This window comes from Triturus cristatus, chromosome 8 (genome assembly GCF_964204655.1).
Source record: "Triturus cristatus chromosome 8, aTriCri1.1, whole genome shotgun sequence".
Taxonomy (NCBI): domain Eukaryota; kingdom Metazoa; phylum Chordata; class Amphibia; order Caudata; family Salamandridae; genus Triturus; species Triturus cristatus.
In genome coordinates, this window is record NC_140591.1 from 334,030,259 (window position 1) to 334,057,740 (window position 27,482).

The 27,482-nt window shown below is 49.9% G+C and overlaps 1 protein-coding gene across 1 annotated transcript in view; it reads left to right on the top strand.

Moving 5' to 3' along the window:
• PAN3 (poly(A) specific ribonuclease subunit PAN3) overlaps positions 1-27,482 on the top strand; it is a 1,123,747-nt gene that overhangs the window by 720,372 nt on the left and 375,893 nt on the right. The gene's annotated exons all lie outside the window — the stretch shown is intronic.

Consider the following 27,482-nt stretch of genomic DNA (forward strand, 5'->3'; position numbering starts at 1 on the left):
TAATTAAAATTGTTCATGCTATTTCAATTGTACATAGGTTTGTTTATGTGTAGTATGTATGGTAAGTTATGGTTGTCTACTTAGATCAGTGATACTCTATATGGATGTTAGGGCTGCACCCTGCCTTATGAAAGCCCATTAGTGTGCTGTGCTTTGCTTATGGGCATTATAGAACTGGGTCCGTTTAGATTTTAATAATACAAATTGTTGTTGTTTAAATTGTACATATTTAATTATGTATATGTTTGTAGTACATATATATGGCAAGGTATTTGTGATTAGTGATACTCTTATGTGCATGTTGGGTCTGCTCCCAGCTTTGCGAAAGCCCATTAGTGTGCATTGCTTCGCTGCACTGTTTACGGAATACATTTGTGCTGTTGACTAATGCTGCCAACCACTCCCCTGACCCTTGTCTTGGCCTGGTTCCAGCTTTTCTTATCACCCACGGGAGTGGTGTCAAATGAGTTTGCTGACTCGACTTGAGTTTGTGACAAGATGAAAAAAGGTTGAGTCGGTAGGATGGCTAGCTCCATCCATCACAGAACCTTGATTAGGTGTCCTGACAGTGGGTGGACAAGTATGTCTTGAAAACGATTAGCCTGCCAGTGGGAGGACAAGTATGTCTTGAAAACAATTAGCCTGCCTGTCCCTGAGCTTCTTTCTGCTCCCGTGCACTTAAGCTATGCTCACTCACTTGCTCCAAGTAAGTGCCGTCCTTTCTGGGGCTCTGACCTCAAAAGCCCTCCTCTTCCAGAGCCACATAGGTGGAAAGGTCTTTACTAGGCTTTGTAGCTCCTTTCTCCCATCTCCAGCTCCAACCCTGCCAAGTACCACACATCAGGGGTTAGACTAGCGCATTTTAGTGCTGGTGTCCGATACACAATAAATTAACTCTGCGTCCCATACTTGCTTGTTCCCGCATCCGTCTCCATGGAACTCATTTTCTTGTACATACTTTACAGCTATCCCCCTGGTCTTCCTCCACTGCAACCTACTACACACTCAGTGTTGCTATATCCCTTGATTGCTGCTTCCCTCCTTAAATACTGCATCCCGTCCCCATGTTCGTCTGCTGCCTCCGCTGTTACTCCTCTGTTACTCCCTCACCCCATCACTATTATTTGCTGCCCCCCAAATGTTGTCTTCTCCCTCAAAACCTTTCCTTCCCCACCTCAGTCAAGTTCTTTAAAAATAAATCTGAGAGCCTGGCAACTGCAGTTTGCTGCAAGTCCACTTGTTTATCAAAAAGCGCTTTTGTGCTTAAATTATTACTTTATTTACTGCTCCAATATTAGCCTTAGCATCTTAGAATGGCAAATACCGCCATGTAGTGCCACATGTCATCAGCCTGGCAGATGGGGCGAAGTAGCATCAGTAGTCCTAAAACTAGTCCACTATACTGTCCCTTCTTTCAGGCAGAAGTTGCTTGAAAATGAAATCACATCTATGCAAAGGACCATTGGCTGCGCTACATTCTGAGTGTGCTGACACAGCTGCTCCCAGTCCACCGGCTCAGTCACTGCAGCAGGAGGGCACCCACAGTGGGGCAGCTTTACAATATAATGATGTACTGCTCCTGCACTTTAAATTTGTAATTTGGACATCGTTTACAATACTGTTAATGTAAAACCCTAAAGTCTTATACACCTTAGAGGTTGAGTTGCTACCAGCCTGTGTTTCAGTGTTGCCAGAGTGGATGGCCGTAACAGGTCGGAACTGTTCACTTTGACTTAATAAATTATCTTTGGAAAATTACATTGTCAGAACAGCAATATAACATGGCAAATATGTGGTAGAACATCGGGTGACCGTGCATAAAAAATTCGATGCTGTTTTCTACGGAGCGAGTTTGGAAGGAACCGTCCTGTTTTTAGGTCCAGCGTAAGAGTACGACCTCTTGTATACTTTAGTATACATATATCTCTGTGGGCCAAAAGCCATTACTTGCTTCTCATTTGTTTGTTTTAATGTCCTTTAAAAATTCTTGCTTACTAGTGTTCAGTCCTGCCTCTTTGTCCCTCAGTTTTCCTCCAAGGAGCAGGGATTAGTTCAATATCATTACACTTTGTTCTGCTGATCTGGTCGTGGGGGGAACTATTTTATTATGTTTTCAACCTCTTGTTATGTCTGTGGGTGCTCAGACGTAAATGCTTACATTTTATTGCAGCATTCACGTCTTGTCCTTCCTGTCAGAAGCCAGCAGCAGCCAGCCATGCTTTCTAGCTACTGCAGCTCTAAATCATGTATAAAGTTAAACCAAAACTTAAACACAGCTTGAAACGATACTTTAATATGCATGCTGCATGTGTTTTTCCTTCCCTCCAGGAATTGTGCTTGGCTGCTGGCTGAGGAGTTGGAAGTTTCTCCTCATTAGTTTTGCGCGAAGGCCAAAATGCTCCCTTCTTGAAAAATGTCCCCTTTATAATGTGCATTTGAATGTATTACATTAAGTAAAAGTGGAACAAGAACAGAGGACCAGCACAAGGGCTGTGTGATCGCACTGGATACTGACTTCAGAGGGGCAATGTTTCCGAGTTTATTTTACTTTTAAAAGCTCTCCACACATTCCTGGCCTCCTGTAATTTCCAGACAATAAAAAATGGCAAGATAACTCCAGTGATTGATGTTCTTGATGGAGAGATCAGAGTTGTCTAGTGGAAGAAGTTTTAACTCCTTGCAAGGTAGCCAGAGGGTTAATATGCCAGCTGCGAAGAAAGTGTACCATGCAGATTACAAAGTGCATAAAATGGAAATAGGTCAATGGGTTACTGTACTTCTGTTACTTGCAGCTTACAAGTTAAAATCCTAACAGAACAGTGAATTTATAACTGTCATCAAAGAACTACATGAACTGCAAAGTAAAGATTAGAGGAGATATTACTATTGCAAAATGGGTTCATCTGGATGGAAATGGATTCTTTTTATTTTAGAGAATCCCCAATTATGGTGTTCTGTTGTCAATTCTGAGTTTGTGCTTCTGGGGCTCAAGCACTCTTTAGCAATGCTGCCTATCAATATGCATAACTTGTGACTTCTACACCCTGTAGTCCTCTGTGTTATGCAATATTTCCTTTACACTAATTTATACACTTATGATTGTCTCTGTGTAATTTGGGTGTGATGCAAAGTGCTCGGACACCCTACAGTGGTATGTGTGGCGCTTTATAACAAATTAAATGCATCTTAACATTAGTGGTTATGGAGCCTTAAGGGACACTGTTAAAGAGTGGTGGTGAGGGAATCCGCATCACTCAGCCTTACCTCAACATCACTTGAGCACCGTCTCACCATCAACACAGCACCACCTCCTCATCAGTGCTCAAAATGTGCATCACAAACTCGGCATCAGCGCAGCACAACCTTAACATCAGCACTGCACAGCACTATCTCGGCATCAGTGGACCACCTCCAACGCAGCCCCACCTCAGCATCAGCGCACTCCCCACCTCAGCAACAGCGCACCACTACCTCAGCACAGCACCAACTCAACATAACTCAGCACCACAGACTGGCAGTAAAAGAGGCGCAGTTACTGCCAGCTTTGCTTCTTGTAAGCAAGGACTAGAACTACAAAGTGCATGTTTATGCACCTCTTGCAGGTTTTCAAAATACATAAATAAAAGGCATTGACATTTACAATGCCAATAGCTCAAACTCTCGCAAATGCGAGACAAATTGCATTGCAAATGCTTGTTTACTTTATCAGCTGCCTAATCCAGAGTTGAAAAGTTACCAATTTAAAACATCCTATCGAGATTTGGATACTAGTTTAGGAGACCCTACAGTATTGTCTTTATTAAGCATTTAACAAAATAATACTCCTATTTCATCATAACCGGCGCAGTACTGCTGCCTATCTGCTTAGTTATTATAGAAAATCTGTGTTTGTTCTTCTTAATTATACCCTGCATCTCTTCACTTCACTTCACAGACTCTCAATGCTGCTTCTTATTGATCATAGCCCTACAGTGCTACTATTTACATATTAGGCACTTAGAACGCTGCTCATTATTAATACTTTCCTCGTTAGTTCTACTCCTTTTTAGGTCGCTCCTACAAACTCCTGTTGTGTACAGTCCCAAATCTTATAGTAACAGTGGCTTGGGTCAGCTCATTGCTCATCATTTCCCATCAATCTTGTTAGCTCACTTATTTTATAGCTGTGCTTTCACTATTGACTTTCTCACCTCGAACCTCCTGTTCCTCTATTGTTCCTCCTGTTTGATTTTGTGCCATTTAATAACTTTATAGGACAGACTGGCAGTTGCAATCTTCCAAAAATTCTACATTCTATACATATGCTTTAAAGCACTTTTATATCTTTTTAATGTAACTCTTCATTATGGTTGTCCACCATCTTGAAATGGTAATTTAAGAAAATGTGTATCATTGAGCTGGTGGCAGTAGTATTTTTTTGCCAATGCTGTTCAACATCGGCAACAACATAAATATATATTGTTTTCTGCAGATGTTGTTCAGTAGCTGAGAAAAGCATTGGCAAAGCCAACACGTCGGCTAATACTTTTTAAATGCGATACCTATTGTCTTTGCCATTGCTTGTTTTGTTTGGGTGCCTGCGTGTGTGTGTGTGTGTGTGCGCATCCATGCATTTGAGCATCTCTGTGTTTGTTTGGGGTTTGGCCTCCCATATGCTGAATGGGGAACTCCAATGGCACAAATACCAGCAGATACCTCACCATTTGAACCCCCCCCCCCCCTTTAATGAAGAATTTCCTGGCTGACATAAACTAAAGTTCCAATTCTATTAAGGAACTGGAGGCAAGGACTATGCATATATTTCTTCACTCTTTATTACACAGCAGGGTCAAAGGTTAAACAAAAAAACTGCAAACACTACTGAATGTGTCCATGGCAACCAGTAACTAATCCCAACACAGTCCACATAAATCCATGCTGCCTGTAGTCCTTCCTCATCTTCACTGCAGGAAGTTAATCTCAAGCAGCCTCAATCAGCCTTAGTCGGAACCTACGACCATGTCACAATCCTCACATTCACTTACCTAAGAAATCAGATAATATCTCAATTATAGGATAAATGTCATGGAAAACAAGTGAAAACGCATCATGGATATTCACAGGTGCAATTATAAAAGAAATCATAAATACAGTCTTGTGATATCTCTTGTTATTGACAGATGCAATTTTTAATAGAATCATTAACAAAATTATGAGAGACTTCCCGTTACCCAGATCAATGGGAGGTAAGTCATATTGTAAATATGCAAAGGGTGAGATAATCCTCGCCTCCACGTCCTTAATAGAATTTAAACTTTCCTTTACGTCAGCTAGGAAATTTTTCATTCTATGTCAGGACTGGAGGTGAGGATTATACATTTTCAAATCTTACTAACCACCTGAGATGCTGTGTCATAAATTGGTTTAAAATAAAACCTTTTGAGGGTGGTCACCGGTGAGGAAGAGCTCGAAGAGGCCTAGATCCTCCTCTAGAAGCAGGAATCCATCAACCACCGGTGGGACATACGTCCAAGAAAAGACCTTCGACGGTGGGCTCACCGTCGAGAGAAAGCAGACATGCAGGTACGTCACTACACTCAACGTCGACGTCGAAGAATCGTCAGCCTCCGCCGTCGTCAACCCGGCGGCGATCAGCGTCGAGGATCAGCAGCTCTCCTCCGTCGTCGTCTAAACTATCGGCGTCGAAGGCTGGCAACCCTCCGCCGTCGTCAATCTAACAACGATCGACGTCGAGGGGAGAGAGTCCTCCGCCGACGTCAACCTGGCGACGATCGGCATCGAGGACCTGAAGCCCTCCGCCGACGTCAACCCGGCGAAGATCGACGTCGAGGACCAGAAGCCCTCCGCCGTCGTTATCCCACTGACGATCGGTGTCGAGGCGAAGAAGTATCCTAGCGTCATCGACAAGACATTAGACGTCGAGACATTCGACGCCGAAATCGACTCCAGCGCGAAATCCGACATCTAGAGGATGATCTTGATCGACGCCGAGAAGGGCTCCGTCAGAGCAGGTTATACGCTCGACGTCGAGACACACATCAGGGAGATCTGGAGAAGGTTCAGTGGTGTTGGTGACTGAGTCAGCGTCACAGCATTCAACCTCTTATTCCTCGAGACGTCGTCAACGCATTCATCATCTGTGTCCCCAGAACGTCGTTCGAGGAGGTCACAACAAGGATCTCTGGCACATGACAGGAGGGCTTCCCCTTCTGTTCACCTATTTCCAAGATGGCTTTTACCAATCCATCACTGGAGTAAAAATCCGGTGGGAGCAGCAAGAAGGGAGGAAGAATATACTAGTCCCATCCACAGATCTCCTCTACAAAGACTAGTAAAAGAGGTGGATAGATTGCCTTCGCCTACACGTCAGCATCGTGCGGGAAGATCGCGAGAGCGCAGGCCCTCTACTTCCCATCGCCAAAGGAGGAGGTCTCCTACATGGTCATCTTCCTCCACTCGCTCCTCTAAAAGAGACTATTCACCTACTCTATCGGACAGCCCTCAGTTGAGAGTGTCTCCGATAGATGATATTAACACTTATCATGACGTACTACAAAGAGGGGCCCGGAAGCTGAACATTGAAATGTCCACTCCTCATGTCGCGACAACGGTGATCTTTGAGACGCTGCATCAAAGATCTGCGTCTCGTCCGTTGCTGCCTTTGGTTCCTGGGCTTCTGGAACCTGTTATGGACATTTTCCTAACCCCCTCTATTATTGAGGCTGCACCGGCGAGAATTCAGAAAAAATACAAACCGGCTGACACAGACCCGTTTTTTTAAAAAACAGATCCGCCTGCAGATTCAGTTATCGTCGCAGCGGCATGAAAAACGCACTCAGTCTCTGCTCATTCATTGGTCCCCCCGGACAAAGAGAGTAAGTCCCAGGATTCTTGGGGACGGAAGGTTTGTGGGTCTGCAGCGTCATCACTAAAAGTCTCCAGCGCAGCAGCCTTATTGGGACGCTACGACAGAGCCTTATGGGACTCTTTGGATCGATTCAAAGAGAAGCTACCAAAGGAGGATCAAAAAGATTTTGAGGAGGTTTTTCACAGAAGGATCCCTGGTAGCTAATCAAATGATTAGCACGGCAGCGGATGGTGCCACGCTATCGGCGCATTCTTATGCACACGGCATTTGCGCTAGGAGGTCTGCCTGGTTAAGGCTAACAGCTCTCAAACCAGTTGCTCAGCAGAGGATCCTTAACCTACCTTTTTCTGGCTCCTCATTGTTTGGCTCCCATACAGATGAGGAGATGGCTAGAATGAAAGTCGAATTAGACACTCTGAAGGCGGTGGGATTGGAGAAGAAGAAAGAATTCAGACGGAGATACAGACCCAACCAGCGCAAGGGCTACCAACAGAGGGTTCAAACCCCTCAGTGGTCCCAAATCAAGAATCAAGGAATATCTCAATTCCAAAGCCGAAAGTCAAACAGAGGTAGAGGAGGTAATCAGCAGCAGTCCTCTACCACGGCTAGATCAGCAGGGAAACAATGAGCGAGTGCTTCCAGTGGGAGGAAGTGTGTCACATCATCTGAAAGAGTGGTGCAACATAACAAAAGATCGTTGGGTGCTCAGTATACTGCGCAATGGATACGCACTACGTTTCCGTGTGTCTCCAAAGGACATCCCTCCAAAAAGATCTCGTCCTCCCCAGCTAAAGTTACTATGACAAGAAGTGGTGACCCTTCTGCAAAAAAAGGCCATAGAGAAGGTTCCTCCCTCGCAACGGGGGAAGGGAGTGTATTCCAGGTACTTTCTTGTGCCAAAAAGAGGTCAAGAGCACAAATTCAGACCTATCCTGGACCTTCGATCACTGAACAATGTCATCTTGAAAGAGAAATTTTGCATGCTGGCGCTTCATCAAATATGTCCACATCTGCAAGCAGGAGATTGGATGTGTTCAGTGGATCTCCAGGATGCGTATTTCCACATACCTATAACTCCCCGTCATCGCAAATATCTGCGATTCGTGGTTGGCAGCAATCACAACCAGTTCAGGGTGTTGCCCTTCGGACTAAAGTCTGCCCCACGAGTTTTTACAAAGTGCATGGCGGTGGTAGCGGCGGCTCTACACAGAAAAGGTCTGTTCAGGTATCCGTACTTGGACGATTGGATCCTGAAAGGACCATGCCCTCAGCAAGTAAAGTCCGACTTACAAATGTGTCTATCTCTACTGCACAGGCTAGGTCTGCACGTGAATATGGAAAAATCGGTTCACCGGCCCACTCAGGTGATCCATTATCTGGGCTCCACTCTGGATACAAACCTAGGAAGAGCGTTTTCTTCGGAGCAGAGACTTTCCTCAATTCAACAGAAGTGCAGAACTCTTCTCCAGACAACTCGTTTGGCAAGGGGCGTCTCTGCTAGGATCAATGGCATCCTGCATATTTCTCATTCTCAACGCCAGACTGAGAATGAGGCCCTTGCAACAGGACCTAGAGGACAAGTGGGACCAAACATCAGGTCGCTGGGAGTATCGAATTGTACTTTCGCAAGCGGAAAAGTCATCCATACGATGGTGGACTCGGCCAAACAACCTCGTAGTGGGAGTCCCCTTCCATCAGCCAGTACCAACACAGTCCTTGGTAACGGATGCATCTCTGCAAGGATGGGTAGCACACATGCGTTGCCTACAGATGCAGGGGCGATGGTCCATCAAGGAACAGTCCTTCCATATAAACATGCTGGAGATGCAGGCAGTCCATCTAGCTCTGAAAGTTTTTCAGCCCTCGATCACATCCAACTCGATCCTGGTCCAAACAGACAACACGACCACCATGTATTACCTCAAGAAACCGGGTGGTACGCGCTCTCGTCCTCTCTCCCTGGAAGCTCAAACGATATGGCACTGGCTTCTAGCCCGAGGCCTTTCCATCACAGCGGTGCACCTTCCAGGGGAGCGAAATGTGCGAGCAGACGCGCTCAGTCGGCACTTCGAAGATCAGCCAGACTGGGTGCTAAACGACGAGGTAGTGGCAGAAATCTTCCGTCAGTGGGGGCAACCTTCCATAGACTTGTTTGCAGACGATCAAAACAAAAAATGCCGCGCCTTTGCGTCCAGGTTCCACCGTCCAGGGACGAGGGGGAATGCTCTTTTGATGGATTGGTCCGGAGTATTTGCATACGCCTTTCCTCCCCTGCCTCTGATCCCGAAGGTAGTGTCCAAGCTCATCCGATCCAACATGTCAATGATCCTGATAGCCCCAGACTGGCCTAGTCAGTGGTGGTACCCGGACCTCTTACAGCTGTCGGTGCACCCCCACAGGAGGCTTCCTTACAGATCGGACCTACTGACCAAGATGGACGGGAAGATTCTACATCCCAACCTTCCCTCACTGAACTTGGCAGCATGGCACCTGAGGTCCTGCAATATGGACATTTGATTTTACCGCAGGACTATATGCATATACTAAAGGAGGCAAAGAGACCTTCTACAAGGGCGTAATACTCCTTTAAGTGAAAAAGATTATACTTATGGTGCACTCGTAATCATTTTAATCCTACCACAGGGCAGGAGGAGGTAATTCTTCCTTATCTCCTGTACTTGGCTCAATCAGGTTTAAAGTATTCCTCGATCAGAGTACACTTAGCGGCCATTACGGCCTACAGAAAGTCTCCAAACCAGCCTTCCTTTTTTCAACTACAGGTAGTCAAGGATTTCCTACAAGGGTTGAAGAAAGTGTACCCCCATGTTTGGCCTCCTTCTCCTCCTTGGGAGTTGAATCTAGTCCTCTCTAGATTGATGGGTCCTCCTTTTGAGCCCATCCATAAAGACACGTTGCAGCATTTGACATGGAAGACCGCTTTCTTAGTCACGATAACATCGGCGCGCAGAGTAAGTTGAATCCAAGTGCTGTCTTCCAAAGAGCCATATACTATCTTTCACCACAACAGGGTAGTGTTAAGAACTCATCTTGCTTTTTTGCCAAAGGTTGTCTCTGATTTTCATGTTAATCAGTCAATTTTCCTACCATCCTTTTTTCCCAATCCCGCTACGCCTGCGGAGAGGTCACTCCACTCCTACGACCTTAAGAGAGTGCTCAAGTTCTATTTGGAGGGAACGAAGGACATAAGGAAATCAGAGCAATTGTTTTTAAATTATGGTTCCATGAGGACAGGCTTCCCAGCTTCCAAAAGGTCAATTTCCAGATGGATAGTGTCCTGTATAAAATTGGCCTATCAGCTGGCAAATAAACCCCTATTGTTGTCACCTAAAGCACACTCCACTAGGGGGAAAGTGGCTACAATAGCTTTCTTGCATGACGTTTCGATGGCAGACATTTGCAAGGCAGCAACCTGGAACTCGGTGCACACTTTCACAAGGCATTATTGTCTTGAATCCGATTCCAGGGCGGATACTCAAGTAGGCCAAGCCTTCTTGAAAAATCTGTTCAGATAATAAAATATCTGGGTTTTCAAGTTTAGTTATCTGAGCTTGATTGCTTCCTTTGCCCGCAGTTGGAAGAGGTGAGGCTCGCTATTCTATTCTAGTGCTTATGACTATTGGTGAGGATCCCATGGAAGTGAAGGATTAATTACTTACCTGTAATCCTAGTTCTCTTCCAGGGGTATCCTCATCAGTCATAAGCAACCCTACCGCCTCCCCGGGCAAAGGAACCTTAGTTTATTTAAGGAATTGTCTACTCTTTGTGTCATGGCTTTGAGTCACCGCAAAGAACAACTGACCTAGGGGCATGGCCGAGCCGAGCCGCAAGATGGCCGCCGTGTAACGGAGCTCTGCCGGCCGAACGCAATATCCGAAGGCCCATCCGTGCATGCCTCCTGGTCTGGGCAGACAAAGTTGCGGCGCGTGGTGTCGGCGATCCGGAGACCCGGTGGCAGCTTTCGCGGCTGGAATCGGCAGCGTATTCCCGGAGAACTGGCCCTGCGCTGCACCGGCGGCCCGCCCACATCGAGCCTGCCGGCCCTCGCCGCTGCGCAAGTCCCCGGTCGCGGGCCTTCAGCCAGGCGCGTGGGGCGGAGCAGCAGTGGGAACCTGCGGCGCTGCTGAAGCCGTAACCTGTGAGGCCTGATCGCTACTCTGAGGCACCGGAGCGAAGGTGAGCTGGCTGCCCCCTGAGGGTGACGCTGCACTGGGGGAAGTGCGGGGAGACCTGGTGAAGCCTGTGCGCTGCGGAGACGCCCGTGAGCGTTGCCTGTACTGGTGCTCCCGCCGGAGTGCGGACAACAGCCGACGGTGCCCGCGGTGGCGGCGTCTGCCTGGCTGCTGCGGATTTGCGTGGCCTCGCTGCCTGCCGTTTGCCCTGCCCGCCCTGCACAGAGTGCGCTGCCGGCTGCGGATGTCCGGAGGAGGCGACAAGCCAGACCTGGGGTGCCTGATTATCCTCATAGCGGCCAAAGGACACATGCTCTGGGCAGAGGAACGTACATAACGACTTGCTGCGTGCGCTGGGGGCCTGCTGGGCCCGGACGTCTGGTTGGCGCTGCGACCGTGACGAGGGCCGCGGGGGGCGGCCGGTGGCGGCGGACCTCGGGCACCTGCGGGGCCTACCTGTGTGGCAGTGTACAAATTCCTGGGGTGACTGGCTGGGGCTCAAACAGAGGTAGAGGAGGTAATCAGCAGCAGTCCTCTACCACGGCTAGATCAGCAGGGAAACAATGAGCGAGTGCTTCCAGTGGGAGGAAGTGTGTCACATCATCTGAAAGAGTGGTGCAACATAACAAAAGATCGTTGGGTGCTCAGTATACTGCGCAATGGATACGCACTACGTTTCCGTGTGTCTCCAAAGGACATCCCTCCAAAAAGATCTCGTCCTCCCCAGCTAAAGTTACTATGACAAGAAGTGGTGACCCTTCTGCAAAAAAAGGCCATAGAGAAGGTTCCTCCCTCGCAACGGGGGAAGGGAGTGTATTCCAGGTACTTTCTTGTGCCAAAAAGAGGTCAAGAGCACAAATTCAGACCTATCCTGGACCTTCGATCACTGAACAATGTCATCTTGAAAGAGAAATTTTGCATGCTGGCGCTTCATCAAATATGTCCACATCTGCAAGCAGGAGATTGGATGTGTTCAGTGGATCTCCAGGATGCGTATTTCCACATACCTATAACTCCCCGTCATCGCAAATATCTGCGATTCGTGGTTGGCAGCAATCACAACCAGTTCAGGGTGTTGCCCTTCGGACTAAAGTCTGCCCCACGAGTTTTTACAAAGTGCATGGCGGTGGTAGCGGCGGCTCTACACAGAAAAGGTCTGTTCAGGTATCCGTACTTGGACGATTGGATCCTGAAAGGACCATGCCCTCAGCAAGTAAAGTCCGACTTACAAATGTGTCTATCTCTACTGCACAGGCTAGGTCTGCACGTGAATATGGAAAAATCGGTTCACCGGCCCACTCAGGTGATCCATTATCTGGGCTCCACTCTGGATACAAACCTAGGAAGAGCGTTTTCTTCGGAGCAGAGACTTTCCTCAATTCAACAGAAGTGCAGAACTCTTCTCCAGACAACTCGTTTGGCAAGGGGCGTCTCTGCTAGGATCAATGGCATCCTGCATATTTCTCATTCTCAACGCCAGACTGAGAATGAGGCCCTTGCAACAGGACCTAGAGGACAAGTGGGACCAAACATCAGGTCGCTGGGAGTATCGAATTGTACTTTCGCAAGCGGAAAAGTCATCCATACGATGGTGGACTCGGCCAAACAACCTCGTAGTGGGAGTCCCCTTCCATCAGCCAGTACCAACACAGTCCTTGGTAACGGATGCATCTCTGCAAGGATGGGTAGCACACATGCGTTGCCTACAGATGCAGGGGCGATGGTCCATCAAGGAACAGTCCTTCCATATAAACATGCTGGAGATGCAGGCAGTCCATCTAGCTCTGAAAGTTTTTCAGCCCTCGATCACATCCAACTCGATCCTGGTCCAAACAGACAACACGACCACCATGTATTACCTCAAGAAACCGGGTGGTACGCGCTCTCGTCCTCTCTCCCTGGAAGCTCAAACGATATGGCACTGGCTTCTAGCCCGAGGCCTTTCCATCACAGCGGTGCACCTTCCAGGGGAGCGAAATGTGCGAGCAGACGCGCTCAGTCGGCACTTCGAAGATCAGCCAGACTGGGTGCTAAACGACGAGGTAGTGGCAGAAATCTTCCGTCAGTGGGGGCAACCTTCCATAGACTTGTTTGCAGACGATCAAAACAAAAAATGCCGCGCCTTTGCGTCCAGGTTCCACCGTCCAGGGACGAGGGGGAATGCTCTTTTGATGGATTGGTCCGGAGTATTTGCATACGCCTTTCCTCCCCTGCCTCTGATCCCGAAGGTAGTGTCCAAGCTCATCCGATCCAACATGTCAATGATCCTGATAGCCCCAGACTGGCCTAGTCAGTGGTGGTACCCGGACCTCTTACAGCTGTCGGTGCACCCCCACAGGAGGCTTCCTTACAGATCGGACCTACTGACCAAGATGGACGGGAAGATTCTACATCCCAACCTTCCCTCACTGAACTTGGCAGCATGGCACCTGAGGTCCTGCAATATGGACATTTGATTTTACCGCAGGACTATATGCATATACTAAAGGAGGCAAAGAGACCTTCTACAAGGGCGTAATACTCCTTTAAGTGAAAAAGATTATACTTATGGTGCACTCGTAATCATTTTAATCCTACCACAGGGCAGGAGGAGGTAATTCTTCCTTATCTCCTGTACTTGGCTCAATCAGGTTTAAAGTATTCCTCGATCAGAGTACACTTAGCGGCCATTACGGCCTACAGAAAGTCTCCAAACCAGCCTTCCTTTTTTCAACTACAGGTAGTCAAGGATTTCCTACAAGGGTTGAAGAAAGTGTACCCCCATGTTTGGCCTCCTTCTCCTCCTTGGGAGTTGAATCTAGTCCTCTCTAGATTGATGGGTCCTCCTTTTGAGCCCATCCATAAAGACACGTTGCAGCATTTGACATGGAAGACCGCTTTCTTAGTCACGATAACATCGGCGCGCAGAGTAAGTTGAATCCAAGTGCTGTCTTCCAAAGAGCCATATACTATCTTTCACCACAACAGGGTAGTGTTAAGAACTCATCTTGCTTTTTTGCCAAAGGTTGTCTCTGATTTTCATGTTAATCAGTCAATTTTCCTACCATCCTTTTTTCCCAATCCCGCTACGCCTGCGGAGAGGTCACTCCACTCCTACGACCTTAAGAGAGTGCTCAAGTTCTATTTGGAGGGAACGAAGGACATAAGGAAATCAGAGCAATTGTTTTTAAATTATGGTTCCATGAGGACAGGCTTCCCAGCTTCCAAAAGGTCAATTTCCAGATGGATAGTGTCCTGTATAAAATTGGCCTATCAGCTGGCAAATAAACCCCTATTGTTGTCACCTAAAGCACACTCCACTAGGGGGAAAGTGGCTACAATAGCTTTCTTGCATGACGTTTCGATGGCAGACATTTGCAAGGCAGCAACCTGGAACTCGGTGCACACTTTCACAAGGCATTATTGTCTTGAATCCGATTCCAGGGCGGATACTCAAGTAGGCCAAGCCTTCTTGAAAAATCTGTTCAGATAATAAAATATCTGGGTTTTCAAGTTTAGTTATCTGAGCTTGATTGCTTCCTTTGCCCGCAGTTGGAAGAGGTGAGGCTCGCTATTCTATTCTAGTGCTTATGACTATTGGTGAGGATCCCATGGAAGTGAAGGATTAATTACTTACCTGTAATCCTAGTTCTCTTCCAGGGGTATCCTCATCAGTCATAAGCAACCCTACCGCCTCCCCGGGCAAAGGAACCTTAGTTTATTTAAGGAATTGTCTACTCTTTGTGTCATGGCTTTGAGTCACCGCAAAGAACAACTGACCTAGGGGCATGGCCGAGCCGAGCCGCAAGATGGCCGCCGTGTAACGGAGCTCTGCCGGCCGAACGCAATATCCGAAGGCCCATCCGTGCATGCCTCCTGGTCTGGGCAGACAAAGTTGCGGCGCGTGGTGTCGGCGATCCGGAGACCCGGTGGCAGCTTTCGCGGCTGGAATCGGCAGCGTATTCCCGGAGAACTGGCCCTGCGCTGCACCGGCGGCCCGCCCACATCGAGCCTGCCGGCCCTCGCCGCTGCGCAAGTCCCCGGTCGCGGGCCTTCAGCCAGGCGCGTGGGGCGGAGCAGCAGTGGGAACCTGCGGCGCTGCTGAAGCCGTAACCTGTGAGGCCTGATCGCTACTCTGAGGCACCGGAGCGAAGGTGAGCTGGCTGCCCCCTGAGGGTGACGCTGCACTGGGGGAAGTGCGGGGAGACCTGGTGAAGCCTGTGCGCTGCGGAGACGCCCGTGAGCGTTGCCTGTACTGGTGCTCCCGCCGGAGTGCGGACAACAGCCGACGGTGCCCGCGGTGGCGGCGTCTGCCTGGCTGCTGCGGATTTGCGTGGCCTCGCTGCCTGCCGTTTGCCCTGCCCGCCCTGCACAGAGTGCGCTGCCGGCTGCGGATGTCCGGAGGAGGCGACAAGCCAGACCTGGGGTGCCTGATTATCCTCATAGCGGCCAAAGGACACATGCTCTGGGCAGAGGAACGTACATAACGACTTGCTGCGTGCGCTGGGGGCCTGCTGGGCCCGGACGTCTGGTTGGCGCTGCGACCGTGACGAGGGCCGCGGGGGGCGGCCGGTGGCGGCGGACCTCGGGCACCTGCGGGGCCTACCTGTGTGGCAGTGTACAAATTCCTGGGGTGACTGGCTGGGGCTCTCCCCCCCCCCCCCCCCCCCCCCCCCCCGGGCCCCTCCTGAGGAGTCACCCCTGCAGGACTATGGGGAAGCCGGATACTAGGCAGCGAAGCTGCATTTCGAAAGGAAATCCACTCGGAATGTTGAGGTGGAGCCGGCCTCGCAGACGGTGGTCCCTGAGACGCAGTTGGAACCCCCGCAAGAAGACGACATAAAAAGTATGTTTCGCGATCTCAAGGGCTGCCTCAGGGAGATTGACACCAAACTAGACTCAATGGCACAGCGAATGGAGGGAATATCGCGCACAGTCGATCAACACGAGGAGAGGCTTGCGGCGGCGGAGGTGCGGATCGCGAACTGCGAGGAAGGCCACAGTGACACCCGGGAACAACTGCTCCGCATGGACATGGTCCTGGAGGTAATATGTGGGTGCAACGAGGATTTGGAAGCCCGCTCCCGCAGAAACAACGTGCGTATTATTGGAATTGCGGAGTCCACAAACATTGGTAATATGGAACAGTTCGTGGAGGGCATGTTCCGCGACTTGTTTGGGGCAGAGCTGTCGGCAATGTTCCTGGTCGAGCGTGCACACCGAACGCTGGGTCCGCGCCCGGTGCCGGGGGCGCCGCCGCGACCGATCCTTGCCCGTGTTCTAAATTACCGAGACACCATACTGCGGCTATCCCGAAAAAAAAGGCGAGCTCACTTTTCAGAACATGGCCATTTCCCTATACCCTGACTTTACGCAGGCTGTGCAGGCGGCACGGCGCGAATTCATACCGGCCGAAAAGATCTTCCAAAAAGTGGGGACCAGATACGCCATGCTGTACCCTGCCAATTTGAAAATTCAGCACAAAGGGAAGCCGCTGATCTTCACGGAGGCGAAGGAGGCGCTGAAATTTGCAAGAAAAGCAGAACGAACGCACGGGGAGCTGCGCGTCGATCGTGCGGCCTCCCCGGTGGACCGGCTGAGCGATGTGGAATGAACCGACAGACATTTCTGAGGACCCTGAACTACTGCATTGCTGAGTGGTGTCCTGAGACTCTGCTGATAAGTACACGCTGCTCTGCTTACTGTCCGCGTCCTTATCACTGCGGTGGGTGGGGGGTGGTGGGAGCGGCCGCCGAGGCCGGTGCCACACAGACCACTGATGCTTTTGGACTCTAGGGCGGGCACCGCTGCTGTTCTGGGCGATGCGCAAGTCATTGCCTGTTATATTTGGTCTGCTTGTGACTTTGGAAGGCAAAAATATTCGGCCACCCTATCGATTTCAGATGGGGTAGTGTGCCGGTAACCCCACGCCCTCGAAGGGATGATTCCCGTGCAAATGCTCTGTTTTTGGGCTAGTTTTGGGAGGGGTACTGTATCTCAACCTGATTGGGGGGTTGGAGTGGGAGGAGGGGAGGGGGGGTTTGTATTGTTTGGTATTGTTGAACTGCAGCATTATAATGTACAACTGAATGATGACACAGTATTATCCCTGACCACACACACTTTCCAGTTAAGTGCGAGACATGCTACGGTAGGTCTCTTGCCATCTGCTCTGCCCCTTACATCGCTGATGTACACACTGCTGCGTAAGACACATCACCCATACCATCACTGACCGCGCTGCCTGACATGGAATATTCGCGGTCTCAACGACCACCGCAAGATCCGATTGACTCACGCGCACTTGGCCAGACACCACATCGACATTTGTCTCTTGCAAGAGACCCACCGGCTACAGAAAGCTGGGGACAGATTGCGACATGCCAGGTGGGGTGAGGTGCATACGTCCGGCTGCTCCAGCTATTCCCGGGGGGTGGCCATATTAATTCGTAGGGGCCTGCCCTGGCAAACATTTAAAGTGCATGCCGATTCGGATGGCCGGTATTTAATATTGCTGGGGAAACTGTTTCACAAGCAGATAATACTAATTAACACTTATGGTCCTAATACGGATGACCCTAGTTTCTTCAGGGCCGTCTGGCTCAAGGCGCAGTCACTTGGCGAAGGAGAGTACATATGGGGAGGAGATTTCAATGCGGTGCTCTCGCTGGAACACGACAGGGAGGGGGCGGCGCGCACACATCACCCGCGCACGGCGGACCTTCTTCGAGGTCTCATGGAGGAATACAACCGGCTAGACTCGTGGCGGATATTACACCCCGAAGGGAGGGAGGGCACAAGCTTCACCCCACACAGGAAAGCGTGGTCCAGATTGGATTTTTGGCTCCTAACCCCGCATGTCCACGCTTGGACGTCCGAAGTCCACCACAGAGCGCGCACACTTTCCGACCACTCCCCGGTTGAACTGGTGCTACAGGTCCCCAAACCGTACATCACACCATTCACGTGGCAGTTGCCGGCGCAGGCCCTGCTGGATCAGGTTTTTCGCGAGGAGGTGCACCAACACATACTCGACTATTTCGAACTAAACACGAACTCGGTGGCGTCTGTGGGCATCCAATGGGATGCATTCAAGGTGGTCATCCGGGGCCACTGCATTGCGGGGCAGGCCAGAGTGCTGAAGGACATTAGAAATACACTCCAGAGACTGGAAGGCCGCCTACATGCCCTAGAAATACAGTACTGCTCTGACCCCTCAGCGACCACACTAGCGGAAACACGCACCACACTAACGGAATACCAAACTGAGGCGGATAGAGAGATTAAATTTTTGCATAAACATGCAACGGCGCGCCAGTATGGAGAGGGGGATCGCTCGGGCAAAACACTTGCCCAATTGTTACGCTCGCAGAGAGGCTCCTCATACATTCCCTCCATCGAAACGTCGCGGGGAGACAACGCGTGCTCCCCTCCGGAGATCCTGGATACATTTCGGTCTTTTTATAAAGACCTATACCGCTCCCGGGGAGTGCCCACGTCGGAAGACCTCTCCGATTACCTAGACACGGTTCAGCTGATATGGTTCAATGCGCACCAAAAAGGGTACTTCGATCGCCCCTTCACACTAGAGGATGTCAAGGAAGCATTGGGGTCCTTGGCACCCGGCAAAGCGCCGGGGCCAGATGGCCTGCCAGCGCAGTTTTACAAGGAGTACGCTAACCTCCTGGCCCCCCGACTGCTGGCTGTATACGCTGAGGCAGTTGAGACGGGTGTACTCCCTGCGACGATGAGAGAGGCTCTCATTATTGCCCTCTTAAAGCCCGATAAGAATGCCCAGAAGTGCGACTCGTATCGGCCACTGTCCCTAATAAACACGGATGTGAAAATATTCGCTAAAATGCTCGCTTTGCGGCTACAGCCGGTGTTGCCACTCATGATCTGCCCAGATCAGTCGGGATTCGTGCCAGGCCGCTCCACGGCCCACAACTTACAAACCCTTTTTGGGGTACTGCACTATTTAGCCCCTCACGTCAAGGCCGCGGTGGTGCTGTTGGACGCCACGAAAGCGTTCGACTCCCTGGAATGGGGGTTCCTATTTCCATTGCTACAGCAGATGGGGATTAGTGAAGCTTTTATCCGCTATATTCGACTGCTCTATACCACCATCACTGCTCGTGTGCGGGTGAACGGGCTTGTATCCGAACCCTTTGCTATTAGCAGAGGCACGAGGCAGGGTTGCCCCCTGTCACCCCTACTATTCGCGATTGCCACCAAGCCTTTGGCGGCCCGGATTAGACAGCACCATGCGGACAGGGGCATCGGATTTTCATCCCGGGCATTGACCATTTCAATGTACGCAGATGATATTACCCTTTATGTAATCGACCCACAAGATAATCTCTCCCCCATGACGAGTGAATTGATAAAGTATGGCCTGCTGTCGGGAGTGACCATAAATTGGGAGAAGTCGGTCATCCTGCCTCTGACGGCTGGGACACCCCGCTTCACGCCAGATTGCCCGCTGGATTGGGCGACAGGTCCGGTACGCTACCTGGGGGCATGGATTAGCACAGACATGCAAGCATTGTGGATAGAGAACTATGGGCGCGCTGCGGTGGATAGAGGAAAGGGTTAGCCGATGGAAACACTTGCCGCTGTCACTGGCGGGTAGGATAGCTGTGGCCAAAATGGTCATCCTGCCAAAGCTCCTATACTTATTTGTTAACGTCCCACTCCCCTTGACTAAGCGTTTTTTGAACAAGGTACGCTCGCTGATGGTCGAGCTGACGTGGGGGGGAAAACAGCCGAGGGTGGCCTGGGAGACCCTTACTCTTCCACAGAGACAGGGAGGTATGGCGGCACCAGACTTTACGCTGTATGCTTACTGTGCGCAGGCGCAATTCTTGCACTATTGGGTGCATCCCACGCCGTTTCAGCCGCATGTGGCGATAGAGGCGGATATGGTGGCCCCGTTACCGCTCAACACTGCCCTATATGCGCCGCACAAGAGTAGGCGAAATGAAATTGACACGGTACACGCGCTTAAATGGGCCTGGGACGGGTTGCGCCGCCGGGCCAAGCTGGACCTCCTCTACACTACATCGGTGCCTCTGCGCGGGAACCCCATGTGGCCCCCGCTGCAATGCATGAAAACTGGAGAACGCGCAACGTCGCGCGGCCTTCACACGGCGGGGGACATCTTCCCTGACGATATTTTCATCACGCTGGAGCGAATGTGCGCCACGGAGGCCCCGACGATGCTTGATACCGTGCTCCATTATCAGCTTCGGCATACTTGTCAGGCACTATTTCTTACATTCCCGGAGCCACCGCCGAGCCTGCTGGCCCTGGAGAATGTACTGAAGGTAGAATCAGGGCGCAAAGTAATTTCCCGCTTATATGGGCGCATGCAAAGTGATCATCCAATAGTGACCCCAGCGGCGCACGGTATGTGGAGTGCTGCATTGGGTGTTGACATCACTGTCGCTCACTGGGACCTATGCTGTAAAATGCTTGAGACCCTGTCCCCTAACTATAGACTCCGGCTGATACATTTCAAATACATACATATGACATATCGCACCCCTAGCAGGCTTCATCGTATTGGCTTGAGAGATACGGACAATTGCTGGAAATGTGCTGCGCGCTTTCTTGCACATGGCATGGGAATGTCCCATGCTGGCCTCCTTTTGGGCCGAGGTCATGGAGCTGGTGTGTACCATCACTGGACTACAGATTCCATGCACTCCGCAGGCTGCGCTACTGGGGATCTTGCATATGGTTAAGCCTAAACATCGTCGGCTGCCAGCCATGCTCATTTTGCTTGCCAAGCGACAGGTGGCGATGCACTGGGGGGCTACCACATCACCCACCATTAGGGAATGGATTAAAAGTGTAGTATACTGCCAGACACAAGTCACCCTATACTGGGAGCTCCTGCCGGCACGTACACGACCAAAGGACATATGGGAACCATTCACACATTGGTTGGCTCACACGCCGCTTCAAGCACTGTAGAATACTGATCTTCACGGCAGATGGCTGGGAGGAGACTGACACCGGGGTGGAACATGGGACACTGCAATTGACGCTTGGGGTGTGAGGGTTACTCGGGGTGTGTGGGGGGGCTGAGACGGAGGAGGCATGTGACTATTTCCGAGCACTAACGAGTGGACACCTGTCGGTCCTCTGGATAACATTGCGGGGGTGGGGAGCTGTCTCGTCAATATTATATCCTATGCAACATGTAGTAAACTGTATTTGTTTTGTTGTTGAAAATGCAAATAAAAATAAATTAAAAAAAAAAAAAACAACTGACCTAACTGTCACCCCTGAGGCATGATGGGAAGCTAGGGGTTATGGCTGCCTTAAAGGCATGGTGCCAGTTTATTTCTATGTTGCTATGAGTTAGCTTTCCAGCCTTTCTAGGCTGTAGTTTTCTGCAATGCAGCCTGTGAGCTGTCAATGCTTTCAGTCCTATCTGAGGGATTATGCTAAATGCTAAGCATTAAAACAGTTTTCAAACATGCTTTGCTGTTTAATTTTCCCTGTTTTTTTAAATATATTGTTTATAATATACAGGGGAGTCCTTACAGCATTATTCAGCTCTGGTTATGAAAGGCTGCATTTGCTTTTTTATTATATATATGTATGTATGTGTGTGTATGTATATGTATATATAATATATATATATATTCATATATTCACTGAAAAAACCATAGGTTTCACACACGTTATAGTTACGAATTAGCATTTAGAAAACCTTGCAAATTCACTTAAATAACCATAGGTTTCACACATGTTATTGTTAGCTGGACATTTCCCTCGTAAAAAAACAATGAAATTCCCCCGTTATAGTTAGCGCAGGCAACTATAACTCACGCGACCGCAATCCTCTGCTGATGACGTCAGATATTACATCACTGTATTTAGACACTTATTTACCCATGTCTTCTTCCATTAATCTTTAGCTATACATATATTACAAATATTTATTTTTCATAAAGACACATATGTCATCAGTGATGTAATATCTAACCCCCCGTGTTGCATTTGGGAGGTCAGGACTTTGTTTATATATATATATATATATATAATATATATATATATATATATATATATATATATATATATATATTCCCGCGCATGGGCGGGAATATTCTAGTGCTTATGACTTTGATGAGGATACCCCTGGAAGAGAACTAGGGTTACAGATAAGTAACTAATCCTTTTTGGCCAGGAAGCCATTCAGAGGATCTCGGATGGTAAATACCATCATGCGCAAACATGTCTGTTGAGGGGAAATCCCCTTCAAAGGATCTGGAGACGGCTGACCCAGGGTCTTCCTGAATCCTTTCCTTCAAAAGAGGATTCATCCTCATTCTTATCACCCTCCCCTTGCTTGGGGGACCTCTCCCCAGGGTCAAAGCTCTGTGTGACAGCGTCTCTGATTTCACCGGGAAAACCGCCTTCCGGTAGGATGCTTCTCTCAGCCGATCGAAGCATTCCAGGTGCCCAGAGTCATAGTTATGGGTCTTATGAAATGTGTGCTGACAGGATGCTAGGCCCCTTGTCTCTGAGGATCCCGGAGCCTCCCGAGACCTGGGACGTCAGCTTGTCCATGCTTTCCTGCAGGGGTGAAAGTGCTCTAGCAATAGTTTGGGGGAGGGAAGCTTGTCGACCTGTTCAGGAAAACTACATTGAAGTGGCCATTCCTCCTGTGAGCCACAGATATAAACACACTCGCCCTGATGAGTAAACTGGCAGCCTCCTTGCAGGTGCTTGGCAATTGAGAGCAGCCACCAGGTGGCGTAAACACAATACTGCTGGAGGGCTAAAACGATGACCTACTGCGTCCGCAATGTCTTGAAAGTGTTGGTAGGGAACAAAAAACAGCACTTGAGTGCTTTCCTCAGGATCAACCTCCGTTTCCTCCCTAGTGTATGTAGTTAGTCTGTGGAGCGATATGAAGGTGCCGCACAGACAGGCGACGATGCCTCTCACAGAATTCTCCAGCAGCATGTAACAGCACCCCCTAGGGACTCATGCGATATATGACGCTTGGGTCAAAGCCTACTGCGCGGAGCAGTAGAATTAAGCAGTATCCTTAACCCACAATAAGCTCTGCAATAAGTTCTAAAGTTACCGTAATAAACCTCTTTGCCCCCGGTAACACTGAACAACCCAAGAGTTGTTAAGGAAAGCAAGGGACTTAACTGACGCAGCAGAGAAGAAAGAGGTAGGATTCAGGCAACATTGGTTTATATGGACATGCGGACTGTTTTGGGATTGGTTACTGTTTCTCACGTACTCAATCTCCCTTTAGTTCATGGGATATGCAGTGTTTGCAGGTTTTTTCTTTAACCTTTGAACATGCTGTGTAATAAAGAGTGAATGAAGAGTGAATAAAGATATGCATAATCCTCGCCTCCGGTCCAGACATAGAATTCAGAGCATTTTCCTGCCACACCTCTCCCACACTGGTAGGTGGTGCTATCTAACTCTACTATGGCCTTGGACTTTCTCAGGAAATTACAGAGCATGTCCACATATAAGCTCCATCCATACACCCTTTCTTCAGTTTCTTTATTACCACCTCTTCTATGTGGATCTGGAGCTTTGCTCCCAAACCTGTCAGTGTTTTACAGAATTCAAAATGTTTTTGTCGGCAGAATGCTAGAGAATGTCTCCCCGATGACCACAGGCTTCAAGCCATGCTGCACATGCAGGAAGCATATGTTAGTTATAGACAATTGGGGGAAGTGAAGCTGTTTGTCACTGAGTTCAAGAAATGAGGCCAATCATGCTCCAACTTTTGGGCCCAATGCAAGTCTCTGTCCTGGTCCATGACAAATTGGAAAGACAAGTCTTAATATAGGCAATATACGTCCAGGCAGGAGTCCTCCACCCACTTTTCGCGCTTCAGGGAGATATTGTCACTCCAACTGCCCTACCTTGCGTCAGTAGCCCAACTCCAACCGCAACCCCATCCCACAGTTGCAGCCAGTGTATCCTGAATTTCCCAGCCCATTGTCGATTTTGTAGCAGGTCAGTGCCTAGCAGGAGGCAATACTGCTTTTTTGAATAATTCCAGGTTCTCGTTCTGGAGCACTTTTGGGCCCCATGGATTCATTGAGGCTTCCAGTCAGACTTCCACCTGCTGGACCCATTCCGGCACTGACTGACCCTGTTGGACCTCCGCTCGTCACCCTGCGAATGCCAGTCCACACCTTTGCTGATCGCCATGCCAGTTCAGGCTGGGTCGGCGCCGGATCTGGATCCAACCCAGACCCGCAACAGAGTGTGACCACATCCCAGCTGATGTCCCATTAGAAGATCACTGAGGCACAGCTGTTGGTATTGGAAGATTGATTGATTGATGCGGAACTTGTATAGCGCGTCTATCGCCCTACGGGCATCTTGGCGCTTTTGACTCAGAACTACATCGAAAGGTGACAGAAGGAGGTCGAGAGAAAGACCCATCTTAATTAGACTTTGGGATATAGCCAGGTCTTGAGTCCCTTGCGAAATTCGAGTAGGGAGGTACACTGTCGCAGGTTCGCAGGGAGCTTGTTCCACAGGCCAGATGCTACAGTGCTGAAGGCTCTTCCGCCTACCCTGGTGCGCTTGAATCTCGAAATTGTCAAAAGATCGGCTGTAGATGAGCGAAGATGCCTGCTTGGTACGTAGCGGGCAAACTTATCCTGTAGAGGGGCTGGGCCCAGTCCATGTATTGCTCTAAAGGTAAGGCATAAGGACTTAAAAACGATCCTTTCCCCCACGGGAAGCCAATGTAGGTCCCTTAATGCTCTGGTCGACGAAGAACAGCGTCGCCTGCCTAGCACTAGCTTGGCACCAGCTGACTGAATCCTCAACAGCTGCCGCCTTGCATCGCAAAGATTTGAGGGAGAGGTCCCTCAAGGGCCTTGTTGCGCAACGTGCGATGCTGCGACGATCTCCATCCCGGTTGAGAGAAAGGTCCTGAGATCAGTCGCGGGGCCATCGTTCTTCGTTGAAGTCTTCCGGGTGTTTGGTTAAATTCCTCAAAAAGAAGAAGAGTAAGAAGTTGAAGAGCTCTTCAACTTCACCTTGTTTGTTAAAGTCAACTGACGAGACGAGGGAGCGTCGTCATGCAAGGCCTGCCTCAGCCTTGAGCCTGTGCCTGGGATGCTTTGCACCTCCCTGAGTTTCCAGGAGCGGGACTAATTCACACCTAACTCTGTTGAATTCTATGAGGCCATGCACCTCATATTTGGGCGGCCCATTCCAGCTGGTGCGCCTTTGGACCCTGCGGGTCCAGTAGGGGACCCTAGTGGACTGGACACCTCTCCAGATACTGGTTTGGGCATTCCTCATACCATGGCAATGGAGGAAGGTGTTACATTTGCTATGGTGGTGATGAGGACGGCAAAGGTCCTGGACCGTCAGCTGCCCTCTGTCTCTGTCAAGACTAACATACTGATGGAGGTGCTTCAGCCGAGAGACATCCCTTCAGAATCTCTTCTCCCATTTAATGAAGCCCTCATGGATGTCCGGCTCAGGGCCTGGTCCAAGCCCTGCAGAGGGGCTCCTGTTAACAGTAAAACTGCCTACTACCATCATCCTGACCCAGGGAACCCCTCTTTCCTCACCCAACACCCCACCCCGGAGAGCATAGTGATCCAAGCCTCCACTTCTCAAGTAAATCCTGTCACATTCCCTACCGCTCCACCGGATAGGGAATCCAATAGGCTTGACACCCTAGGCAAGAACATGTTTTCTTCCACCAGCCTGGCATTGCTGTCCGTGACTACTGCATGCCTTTTGGGCCGTTACTCCCATTCTCTGTGGATGTCCAAGCTTTGCATATGGACATGCCCTTTGATGGCTTCCGTCTATGCAGAGACAAGGTGGACTGTATGCTGGAGCGCCTAAAGGGCAGCAGGGCTACAGGCAGGTCTTTGTGTCTTTTGATGGGCACCCGTCTGCCTCAGTCTGCCTTTCACTCCTTTTGTGGCCACTGGCGGGGCTTCTAGCCACGCCTCTACCCGGCCAGCCACAACAGCCTGCAAGCTTCCCAGCATCTGTGCGGCCGAGGGCACGGCACCCAACCCACAGACCTTGTGGGTCAGGCAGCCGTAGGTCGACTCAGTGTACTTCCCCACCCCACTGTGTTTTCCATATTGTGCAGAGGGGCTACTCCCTCCCTTCCACCCAGGCCACCTTCTTAAAACAGGTTGATGGAGGACCATCTCGCTTTACTCAGCCAGGAAGTAACAGCTCTCTTGGCCAAGGGAGCCATAGAGAGGGTGCCTGCATCAGAAGTAGGGTCATGGTTGCTATTTCCGCTACTTTCTGGTGCCCAAGAAGGACAGAGGCCTTCGTCCTACCCTAGACCTGTGCCCTCTCAATTTCGTCCTCAAAAAGGAGAATTTCACATTTCTCACACTCCTGTCTGCCCGGGAGACTGTATGTTAGCATTGGACTTGCAGGACGCATACTTTCACATCCTCGTCCTACCTGACCAGACTTTACCTGCGATTCATGATGGGCCAAGAGCACTGTCAGTTCACCGTGCTCCACTTCGGCCTTACCAGCACCCCTGGGTGTTCACCAAGGTGATAGCAGTGGTTGTAGCTTATCTGCAGATATCAGGGGTGCCAGTCTTCCCCTATCTCGATGCCTGGCTGTTGAAGGTGGGCTCATCCCAGGCAGTTGTATACCACCTCCAAATAATGGCAAATCTCCTGCACTCGCTGGGATTCGTTATCAATGTGGCGAAGACACATCTGACCCCTTCTTAGATGATTCCTTACATCGGAGCTGTTCTGGACACAGTGCAGTTTTGGACTTCTCCTCCTGAACAGCGAGTCCAGGATATACAGGCTACGATACCGATGTTTCAGCCTCTATCCTGGGTATAGGTGAGACTGACTCTGAGGCTGCTGGGACTCATGGCCTCCTGCATCCTGCTTATGACACATGCCCGCTGGCATATGAAGGGCCTGCAGTGGGAGCTGAAGTTCCAGTGGGCACAGCAGCAGGGAAATCTCTAATGGTCCAGATGTTGGAGGGCCCTACAAAAGATCTGCAGTGGCGGTCAACTCTGAATGCCAGAGCGGACAAACTCAGTTGACGATACCTAGCAGAACAACGAATGGTGTCTCCATCCTGAAGTGGTGCAAGGTTTTTTTTAACAGGGAGAGAGCCTTGGTTGGATCTGTTTACTACTGTCGGGAATTTCAGCAATTCTGCACAAGGGAGTTTCCAAGGCGACTCTCGCTCAGAGATGCTTTTGTCTCAAGTGGAGATCAGGCCTCCTGCACACCTTTCTGCCCATACCACTCCTGCCCAGAGTTCTAAAGAAGATCTGGAAGGATTGGGCCCAAGACATCCTTTTGGCTCCAGACTGGGCTCGGAGAGTCTGATAGCCCAAGCTGTTGAGCATGGTTATCGGTTCCCCGATCAGATTGCCCCTTCGGGAGAATCTTTTGTCACTGCAGCAG